Source organism: Pteropus alecto, unplaced genomic scaffold (assembly GCF_000325575.1).
Source record: "Pteropus alecto unplaced genomic scaffold, ASM32557v1 scaffold161, whole genome shotgun sequence".
Taxonomy (NCBI): Eukaryota; Metazoa; Chordata; class Mammalia; order Chiroptera; family Pteropodidae; genus Pteropus; species Pteropus alecto.
Window position 1 is genome coordinate 3433651 of NW_006432943.1, and position 11509 is coordinate 3445159.

Below are 11509 nucleotides of genomic sequence, written 5' to 3' on the forward strand. Positions count from 1 at the left end.
CCACGTCGTGCGCAGCAGCCAATCGGAACGGCCAGGGGCCTTAAGACGAGCACTTGGTTGCTCCTCCCTCTCTTTCCCAGGGTGGTTGAGGGGTTTTGCTGTAACGGGCTTATTTTCCTGTTTTCACCCGCTCGGCTTAAATCCAGTGCCATCGCGCTATTACGAGGCCAACACTGAGAACGCGAAGCGGAGAGACAAGACCAAGGTTGAGGTGAATCTAGGGCCATGTTGGTGAGTCTCCGGTTGCGAGCTCTAAAAGGGAATGGAGGATATGATGGGAGAGAGGGATAAACGCAGGGCCCTAGAAATACCTAAGACAAAATTGGGCCAAAAGCGAATTTTTACTGAGAGGCATGTCATTTCCTTGCATTTTATTATCAGGTAGTTCCCTGATGCAGAGATAATGTAGGAGCTGTTGATCTCTTCCTCCATAGATATGTGACCCCAGAGAATCTTGAATGAGAATGTAATATGACATACATCGACTTTGCATTCAACGAACCCTTTTCTACGTGACCCATTGCCACTATGCGGGAATTAAGAAGGAAGTGAGGTAAGGATCATGGACTCCTGGGAAAGCTCACGGTTTAGTGGGGACTTGTCAATAGCAGTAGTAAGGGCAAGAAACAAGGGGGAATGAAATGGTTTTAAGTATGGACATCGTGGATAGCTTTCAGGAGTGAGAAGATTTTAGGACGATGTTTTTATTTTTATGATATGATATTTTAATTTTCATAGAAAAACAGTGGAATCAACATAGGCATAGTTTCTATTTTGTGTTGTTGAAGAGATCCTTAACATATTAAATGGCTATCTTCTCTCCTTAACGTTGGAGTCCCATTTTAAAAAACAAATGTTTGTAACTTATATTTCTTTGTCTAGCTCACAGGAATGATTACAGAATCAAAGAAGAAAGGTTGCTTCTTTTTCCTCTTTTTTGTTTACTTTGTTCAGATTCTAGCCAAAAAGACTCAGCTCAAGGTGTTATTCACATCTACTTCAATTATAATATGCTTACATTTTATTTGAATAAAATTTACAGTTTCTGTTTATGTAGCTTTCTTAAAGGTCATAAGGCCTAAGGATAGTCCATGAATTTGAGGAAAATTGGTCCATGGGGGATGTGCTTGCTTGGCTGTAAGATGTAGGACCTGGATTTAAATCACTGTCAGGTGATAAGACTATTAGAAACTGTTCTAGTACTCAACCAATTGAGACATACCTGAGTGAGGCTAAATAGAAATAACAGTTTTTTACTATCTTTAAGGAAAAAATTGACTTACTGTTTTTGTAAGTTTTGAGATATATAACTCATATACCATAGAATTAACCTACTTAAAGTGTACAGTTTAGTAGTTTTCAGTATATTCATGAGTGGTGCAACCATCACCACAATCAGTTTTAGAACGATTTCATCAAACCCCGCGCCCCCACCCCCAAAAAAAGTCCTCATTAGCAGTCACTTCTATCTTCCCTACCCCCAGCCCCTGGTAACAACTAATCTTTTTATCTGTGTAGATTTGCCTATTCTGGACACTTCGTATAAATAGAATCAAACTAATATATGGTCTTGGTGACTGGCTTTTTTTACTTAGAATATTTTTAAGGTTCATTCGTTTTCGTGGCATATATAGATACTTCGTTTTGTTTTTTTTTTATTATTACCAAAAGATATTCTGTTGTATGGATATACCACATTTTATTTATCCATTCATCAATTGGTGGACATTTGGGTTGTCACAATAGCCACTTTGGGGGCTATTGTGAATAATGCTGCTATGAACATTAGTGTACAATTTTTTTGTGCGGAAATATGTTTTTCTCTTGAGTATATATACCTATGTATTGGAATTGCTAGGTTATATGCTAAGTCTTATGTTTAACTTCTTGAGAAAAATGCCAGACTTTTTCCAAAGTGGTTGTACCATTCTACATTGCCACTAGCAGTAGATGAGGGTTCCAGTTTCTCCAAATTCTCGTAGGTGTGAAGTGGTATCTCACTGTGGTGGTTGCCCTATTTTTAAGGACTTAAAATTTGTAAAGAATCCCCTAGAGCAGGGGTTCCTAACTCCTGGGCCACAGGGACTGGTATTGGTCCGTGGCCTGTTATGAACTGGGCCACACAGCAAGTGTGTGGCAGGCGAGCAAGCGAAGCTTCATCTGTATTTGTAGCTGCTCCCAGCACTAGCATCATCACGTCAGCTGCACTTCAGATCATCAGGCATTAGTCTCATAGGTGCACCAGTACCTGGTGCCAAAAGGTTGGGGACCGCTGCGCTAGAGGATACTCCTGGAGTGTAGAGACAATGTCTAAATTGAATTTGTCTTTTTTAGTCTCTGGCACACAAATAGGTAAATGTTTTTGTTCTAATGTCATATGTGTTCCTGAAAAAAACCTCATGTTCAGCAAAATCGTGCATTTGAAAGAAGCAGGGTATGTGGGAAAAATAGTTGTGTAACTACTCAAAACCTATGCAATTCGATAATTTCAAAAATTAGCAATGATTCGTGAGGGGAGTACTTACTCCTTCCCACCTCATTAATGGTCACTTTAAATGGAAGCTGCCATAAGATGTATAAAAAGAGTGGGGCTGGCGGGTGCGAGACTTCACAGATTGGAGCGGATCTCTAGGTGAATGGGCTGTTGTTAAAATGGGTTCAGAAGTAATATAACCTACTGAGAACCTAGGGGAAGGTGGGTGGGGCTGGGGAGGGACCCCCTGGTGCAGGCACTCATGTTTGATTTTCTTAAGATAGAATTGAAAGTACCCATGCTGTCAGCAAAACAGCAGCTTTTCCCCAGTCTAGAAGCCCTGTGAAATTGAGGATCTTCTCCCTAAAACACACACAAAATATGTGCAATCAAGCTGCCACCATTTGGTAAAAAGTTCCTGGTACCTAACCCAAAAGTATTAGGAGCAGATCCTTGATTCAGCTGTCAGTTCTACGGAATGGGATTTTTTTTTTTCCATTCTTAACCCAAGCTGAAATTGCCCTTGGCTTTATACATTTTTACAGGGGGAGGCTAAAGAGTCTTGCGTGAGAATGAAACAATTTCCAATATAAATAGAGGACCCTGAAGGAACTAACGCTGCTGCTAACTCTTTAACTCCAAGTTGCACCTTAATAGCTGGTTTTATTTTCTGATGTTAGTAGATAAATTTTTGGCTAATACTGCCAGAGATTACTTGCTGAAAGGATAAAGTTTAGAATAAACTTTGAAAGCAAAAAAGAAAAAAGTACCCATGCTGCCATTCAGCATCAGAATACAGAGAAAAGGCTTTTTTCTCTTCTGCTTAATTGGTGATTTCAGATGTTGGGGTTCTCCTGAGAAAGATGAAACAATGTGGCTCTCACATTATTTTGACACATCTTCTAATTATTAATTACAAGTGAGTTACTGAAAACTGCTATGCTACAGAACAGATTTACTTAAATGTTGTAGACTGCTTAAATAAGTCACTGTACAGAAGTCACAAGGGGTCACTGCCTTAGGTAGTCTTAGTGTACTTTTGGGTAAGGAAGTATGCCCTCCCTTATAAGTGGAATTATTTTGAGTTGTATTTATGTATCTTTACATTGCTTTATACTTTTATATGCTTTATTGTTGCTATTTTTTACTGTTTTATTGGTGAAATTGAGATTCTCATTTTGATCATTTAATTAGATCTTTGCTTCCGCTAATAATTTCATATCCAATGATTAAACCTTTCCACTGCTGTTCACGTAATGAACCATTGTGATTATTGAATATGTTAATGAGAATATATAACTATTAAAGACATTATTTGCAAAACGCATTGACTGTTGCACAAAGTAATTTAAGAGAAAATATCTTTTTTCAGGAATTACATTCTTGGAGATATTGGGAAAAGATTCCTGGGTCTTGGAACATGACTCAAAATATGCAGAGGAGGTAGAGTATGTCTTTCTGTGGTAAATGTATTGAGTATTCCTGGAACAATAGCAGTGAATTGGAAATGGAGGCTTGTCCAAGTAAAAAATGGATTTATAAAGGCTTTGGTGAAATCTAATAGCCTGTTTTATGGTATAGAATCTCATTAATTGATCACTTGGGGGAAAAATAGTAACAGCTAATGCTTCTTGAAGGTTATATGCCAGACATTGTGCTAAGCATTTTGCACACACACACACACACACACATTTTTTTAAAAATAATATCTATTTCTCATAACAACCCTGAAAATGAAAATGAAAGCAAATAGACTTTTTTCTTTATAGGACTAGTATCTTCCTTGTTGAACATGTATCCTTTTGTCAGATTCTTACTCAGTTCTACTAGAACCTTTATTTCGTTGTCCTGATATTAAATCTAGTAACTGATTTATATTCTTGGTGAATTTTTCATCCTTTCAGTTCTCTGGGCATTTTTGCTTCAGAAAGCCTTGGGGTTTTGAGATTATTTGTGACCAAATATAAAGACAATTCTAGATCTGATCCTTCCCCCAAAATTTCAGATCTTTTCGACTAATTCATAAGTTGTACATTTTACTTTTTGAATATGGATTATGTCCCTCTATATTACTTATTTATTGCTATGTAACAAATTACCCAAAACTTAGTAGTTTAAAATAACAAACATTTATGGTTGGGGAAGGCGGGCGACATCAGCTTCCAAACTCTCTCATTTGGCATTCCTCAGTTTCTTGGTGGCTATTAGCTGAAGACTTTAGTTCTTCTTCACCATGTGAACTTCTCCCTAACCATGGGAACCTCTCCATAGGCTGTCTGAATGTCCTCTAAACACAACAGCTGGCTTCTCCCAGAGGGAATGATCCAAGAGAGAAAGGCCAAGAGGGAAGCTTGTCTTTTAAAAGTTAATCTTGAACGTGACATAACATCACTTCTGCCCCTTCCTATTGGTCACAGAGACTAATCCTGGTATGGCATAGGTGGGCACTATAAGATTATTGGGGACCATCTTGGAGGCTCACTGACACTTTACGTGCTCTTTTTTTTAACTCTTAATTTATTTAATCAAGAGATTTAATATTTAACCCTCAAGTCAGATAATTAGACATCTGAGTATCTACGTATCCAAATAAGTGCTTTCCTTTCTAAGGTGCACAGTTTCTTTCTTGCCTGTGTATATAAACTGCTTAAGTGATGCTACATTCCTTTGGAAAATTTCTAGGGAGTTTATAAGAAAGTTCATTTTATAGTCAGAGAATACTACCTTGATCATAAATATTATTCTTGGACCTGTTTCCCCTTTCCCAATTCCTCCTAGGTAGAAGCGGTGAGAAAAGCTGGTTGGAACTAGACTATAGATAGAAACTGAGTACTCCTACTCCTAGTATTTTGCTTGGGGTGCAGAAAGGTTAAAATTTTTTCAAGGAATATAGTCCAATTACTTCTAGACAGTTACACAAATATTTGATATAGGATAAGTAAAGACGCAGTTATACAACAGCAGCATTAGAGCGGTTTGCCCTTTTCCCCCAAAGCTTGATATTTATCCAGTATGGTTAGTATACTTCCTTTTCTTTCTGCTGCTGCTTCCCCTACCCACACGGGCTTCTGTACTTCTTAATAAGCAACGTAATAGACCTTGTCAAACAATCAGAAAGTTCTGAAGAATTCTAATTAGTTATGAGATTTGTAATCTTTTCCCTTTATCACTACTTAAAAGTTCTTTGTTGACAGAGACAACTCTCCCCCTTGTCTTTTAGCATTAGAGTACTTCTGATCATTGGAAACCTTGTCTAATAACAAAAGCATTACATACCAAGCACCGCATAACCAGTTTTGGAATGTATTAAGGGATGACCCTTTCCATATCAGGCCTGATGGTGAGAAGACATCTGCAAGTTAGCATAAAGTAATCTGTGCAAAGTAGATAAACAATATCCTTGAAATTATCTTTGTTATGGATTTTTTCCAATCTTAATAAATTTGGAGGTGTAATCTGTTCTACATGAAAGAATTGAAATGAATAGAAATGTGTATGTATTATGTGTTTTTAAAAATGGGGCATGCAACGAAAACCTTATAACTAGAGCATAAGTTGAAAATAAAAATTTATAAATGTCCAATGATTAAACTTTTTCCACTGCTGTTCACATCATGATTTGTTGTGATTAATGTATGTGGATGAGGACATAATGGAAAAGAAATTGCGAGGCTTACAGATACGTAGTTTTTGTATATTGATTTACCAGTACATGTTTTTCCTTTTAGGTGTAAAATCGAAGGGTGTTTTTCTTAGAAAATATTTGTCTGATTTATCTGATCAAGAATTCAAAGATGTGTATAATAAGGTAAGAGGTTTACATATTTATTAGTCTTGATAAAACACAAAAACTGAGCAAAATTGATATTTGAGCATAATTTGGATTCTGTACTCAGAGTTTTTTCCTTACTTTTTCAGCTTCCAAAGATAACATGTGACTTTAAAGGTAATATAATTTTCCGAATCAATAGATTGAATTAAGAATAAGCCATTGGTTGGGTTGGGAGAAGAACTTTTAACCTTAATAGTCATCTTTTCTTAAAAATAATGGCATAATCCTTTCAGCCCCTGAAATTCTTAGAGATTATATGTTCCAGATTTAAATCAGCTGAACTGTTGGATATTCTATAAATACCCTTCAATATGCCCAGTAGGTGACCATCCTTTAACTTAAGCTTTGTTCATGAATAGTAGATAGGCAGGTGGTTGGAAGCTGGGAATCTCAAACCTAAACCAAGTTAATCTGTCGTTAATTAGGCATGTTGTCTTGGGGTGTTTCTCAAATTTGAGTAATATATAGGGAAAAAAAAAAAATTGTGGCTACTTAATGTTGATTTATTTTTCTATTAAATTTCTACAAACATAAACATTGATATAAACTTGTTTATGGCTCTTAATGAAAAGATTTACAAAATAAATACATTTAAGAACAAAACTAAAACATTAATGGGATGGATGCTACTGTTTTACAGCAGTAAACATGGTCCTGGTTGCTATGGAATGCATCATAAAAACATATAGTCTTGGTGATGATTGTAAAGTTTTGCAATCTGGGCAACACAAAAGTTGTCCAGAAATTAACCCTTTTGCAAACCTCAAGATTATTTAAATGAGGAGAAGAGGCCTAAATTCTCAAAAGAATACCTTTGGACTCTACAAATTCTAATTTGAATAATTCTGTATTACATTATTCCCAAACATTCTTCTAGCTCCAGTGAGTAATGCAGTCTTGGAATTACCATTCCTTTAAGAAGTTTCAGTTTTTATTTGATCTAGGATTAGGCTTGGCTAATAGTTAACTAAATTGGATTAATAATTGACTATTTGTGAACTAATACATGTTTTTCTTTTCAGATACAGGTAGTCCTTACTTTGTACCATTCCAACATGCATGAATATCAGTTTTCAGTGTAAATATCACCAATTCAACAACATGGTTGAAATTTCAGTTACCACAACATTAACTGAATTGTTGCATAAACTTTTTTGCTAGCTCTTTATTGTACAAATCATAATGCAAATCAAAGATGTGCATCATGATCATTAACCAGTTCTATCACTTCTTTCAAACTCTGTTGGTGATTGGTCACTGAACATCTATTAGTTCACACACAGATAGAATAATTGTATTGTATGCAACATTTTATAGAAATAGATAAAACCAAAAGAGGGAATTGGTCAACAAAGATGACAGCAGCAAAGAAACAAAAAGTGATAAAACTGAAAATGAAATTGGATATGGTTAGATTTGAAAATGGTGACAGCAAAGCAAAGATAGAACGAGACCAAGGCCTACATGAAACTACAGGTTAAGTTGTACTAGGAACAGAAAGGCACTTATGGTTGAAATGGAAGATTTACTTCTACTTTGGATTAAGGACTATAATCAAAAATAATTCCCAGTTTGGCTAGCATTTAGGCCAATGCATCGAAGTTAGATGCTGCATTGAAGGCAATGGTAAATTCAGGGAGACTGAAAAGAATATTTTACTGCCAGTAAAGGCTAGTTTCATCATTTTAGAAGTCTGCATGAATTCATCAACATTATCTGGTGAAACTGCAAGCTCAGGTGAGGAGGCTACTGTGAAATTTGCAGCCAGATTCCAAGAATTATAGGAATTCTCGGCGGTCCTGGCTTCGTACAACAGTGCAAAAACTTTGCAGGATTTGGATGGAATGTAAATGCAATTATAGAAGATGTCAATGACCATGGGAATATCAACAGTGCCTTGATTCAAGACGTAAGTCTAGATATACAGCCAGAGGAACTTAATGCAAACATAGTTATAAGTGAAGAAAGTTGTGTCATAAAGGATGAACTCTCAGAGGAAGTGATGCAGAGGAAAACTTCACATTAAAGGAATTCTCAAGAGATATTGCATGCTGTTGAAAGCACAAAGGATAAAATTTTGGAAGTTGATCTAAACTTAGGAGTATGATGATTTGCCAAGGCACAGAAAAGATGCTCACTCTTTATGGTAAATTATATGAGAAGAAAGCAAGCCTTGTTCTAACTACTCTTGATACATTTTTATAAAGAAATAAAACACTACAATTTTCAAAGTTTCTAATGTTTTAGATATTTTACTATTTTTTTACACTTATAACCTACATCAAGAGTTTTTAATGTTTCGACAAATTTTAAGGTCACAGTAGATTGTTAATCCCATAGATTAAGATTACACAGTTTGAGCTTGCATAGTCAAAGTGAGAACTGCTTGCACTTAAAAAAAGGAGTCTTTCTGATTCACCAAATATAAATATATCAAGTCTAGAAACAGCTATATTTGAGCCTTACAATAACCAGTTATAGTTGACATTTTTCATATTGCCTTTTCTACATTACTGCAGGGCTTTAAAATAATTTATAATACTGAATTTCTCAAATTTTGACTCCATTTGTAGGCCAATCCTGTCTAATGGAACAGTATTTGACAAAGGACCAAATCCTGTAAAGGACCATATAGTAAATATTTTAGGTTTTGCAGGCCATCTGATCTCTGTAGGAACCACTCAACTTTGAAATTGTAGCACCAAAATGGCCATAATCAATATATAAACAATTGAACAGGGCTGTGTTCTGTTGACCTTAAAGAGCCAGATATTTCTCCAGCAAAATGAGCTTATTTGGGAACTACCAAGATTTGCAGTTTGGGACATTTCAATCTAATGGCAAACCAGCACAAGTCTATAGAACAAAGAAGAATATAGAGGAATGGGGGGAGGAGTTCATAGGGGCTATTCTAAACAAAACAATTTGCAGTATGGTGGCTTTTTACTAGCTGAGTGATTGCTAGGGAGGAGGAGATCCTACTTCATCTGGCGTAGTAGAGTAAAAACACATCTTCCTGTTGGAAAGTACCTCTCGTCCTGTTTGGAGTAATTATGAGTGGTAGGTAGATTAATCTTCACAGTTACAATAAAACTTTATGAACACTTAAATTTGGATTTCATAACTTTCTCATGTCATGAAATACTTTTGCTCACAAAATTTTTTCTTCACAAATTATTTTTCTTAGTTCACAGGGCCTTACAAAAGGGTTGGGAATAGAGAGGTTTGTAGTTTGACTTATGTAGTAGGAACATGTGGTTATATTGTATGCTTGTTTTTCCACTGCAAAGGCACCTGCTTTAATAGGATTACCTTTGATACAGGAAGAAAGATTGCTTTTTAAAGTTACAGGATCCAGCTCCCTTGTCAGTTCTATTATCAGAAAACGTGATTTTGATAACAATAGTAAAACTGGAATCACATGAATCACACCTCCGAAAGCTAACATTTGAAGAGCGCTGGCTGCGCCGATCACTTCTGAGCACAGTAGGCATTGCCTCAGTCCATCCTTACAAACCTACGTCCCCACTTTGCAAACCACAGAGGAGACTCCACCTAAGAATGGGCACAGCCTAGGTCAGAGGAGGTCTCACCCATGCCACCTGCCCTGGGATGCTGGTCTATTGCTGGCCTCAACCCCTTTGGCTAACTGTGGGGGTGGCAAAACCACACAGTGGTTACAAGTGTGGCCTCTGGAGCTGGACAGCAATTCTTCCAACCCCAGCTCTTCTATTACTATCCCAATTTTCCTCTAGCTCTTTAAGTGTTTCCTTACCTGTAGAATCATAATGGCGATAAACACTAATTTTTTGCAGATTCCTTCTAATGTGTTGGACATGGTTCCAAAACTTCCTCTTGTAGGAACTCTTAATGGGGATACGAGAATCTCCCTCACATGGGAGTGTCTGTACAGTGCCCAAAGCCCCACCTGGCACAAAGTGCTCAATAAATGCCAGCTTTAACTGAGAAGCCAGTCTGGCTCTGTGAGCACTGGGGTCCCTCCTTTGGCTCTGCTAAGTCTTTACAGCACTGGCACACAGAAGGCACTTGGTCAACCTCAGTGGTTGACTACAAAACCAAAGTTCAGACTCTACAAATGCCATCAGTCCCCGGAGAAGAGCAGCTGGATCATTAGGAAGCTCCAGTGGTGGGTGCTTCTGAGTCCCATGGTATTAGCTAGCTACACAACGCTGCTACTGTTCTCATCCTCTGATGTGCCAAGGCCTGCTGATCATGAGGTCCACCACCAAATTCAGTTGCCGGATATGAGCATCCCTCCCCCTAGTGTTCTTCCAGACTCAGCAACTCCTTCTGCTAGATTGAGAGGATGGATACTTCACCTTCACAGCAACATTCTTGGTGTCAGTTTGAGGAACCAGTCCTTTCCCCATGTGATCATATGTCAAATGCACGGCAGGTCTGTCTCCTCTAGCACGACTCAGCTCACTGCTTCCACTTCCAGGTTGTCCAGGGGCCATAGCAGGTCTTGGTGCCACAGTGGGGAGAGTAGCTTGTGTGGCAGCTTGGTATGCTTGGGATCCAGCTTAAGAAGCACAGAGAAGAGGTAGAGGAAGCTCTGCACGCAGGCAGTCCAGCTTCCTCTTGCCCACCCTGCCCTGGCACAGGAAGCTGAACTCGGTCAGTATGCTGCTTGACAGGCCTGGCGACACTGAGTGTAGTAGCACCAGGGATGGGTCCATGGAGACCAGTGACAGCCGCCTGCAGATGGGCGTGGGGGTGCCTAGACCTGGTCTTCCATTGGGCGTCCTCCCTGCTGCCACTCCTGGCTTCAGCCAGCTGCCCTCTCACCAGCCCAGGTCTATGGCTTGGCTCTCCATACGCCCCACCGCCTACCTGCACCACTGGAAGTCTGCCTCTCAGGATTTTATTAAGTGATACCAAAGAATATAACCACTGCTTGAGTCACTTAATTTTGGGAAAGTTGTTCTTATAAGCCCTTTTTTCACACCAATGCACACTTCTAGGTAGAAGGGAGTTCAGTGTTTTCTGTTGACTCAAACAATGGTCTCACTTTCAAGTCTGGTTATTGGCACCTCTTTAGGTAAAACTAGTCCTTGCAGATATAAAAGTGGAAGACTTTTTAGAACACTGGAAATTAGCTCTTGTAGCCTAAGTAATCTGCTTGAGATGGTTCAGTCCCACAGAAATAAACTTGCTTTTTAGGTGGAAGCATAAGACACTAA

The 11509-nt window shown here is 38.1% G+C and overlaps 1 long non-coding RNA gene across 1 annotated transcript; it reads left to right on the forward strand.

The window, feature by feature from the left end:
- The first annotated feature begins 46 nt into the window (after nucleotides 1-46).
- LOC102890299 lies at nucleotides 47-8539 on the forward strand. The gene is made up of 6 exons (XR_001516505.2): nucleotides 47-231; nucleotides 435-553; nucleotides 3846-3916; nucleotides 6202-6281; nucleotides 6392-6419; nucleotides 7328-8539. It is a non-coding gene; the product is annotated as an uncharacterized LOC102890299 (long non-coding RNA).
- The last annotated feature ends 2970 nt before the right edge of the window (nucleotides 8540-11509 follow it).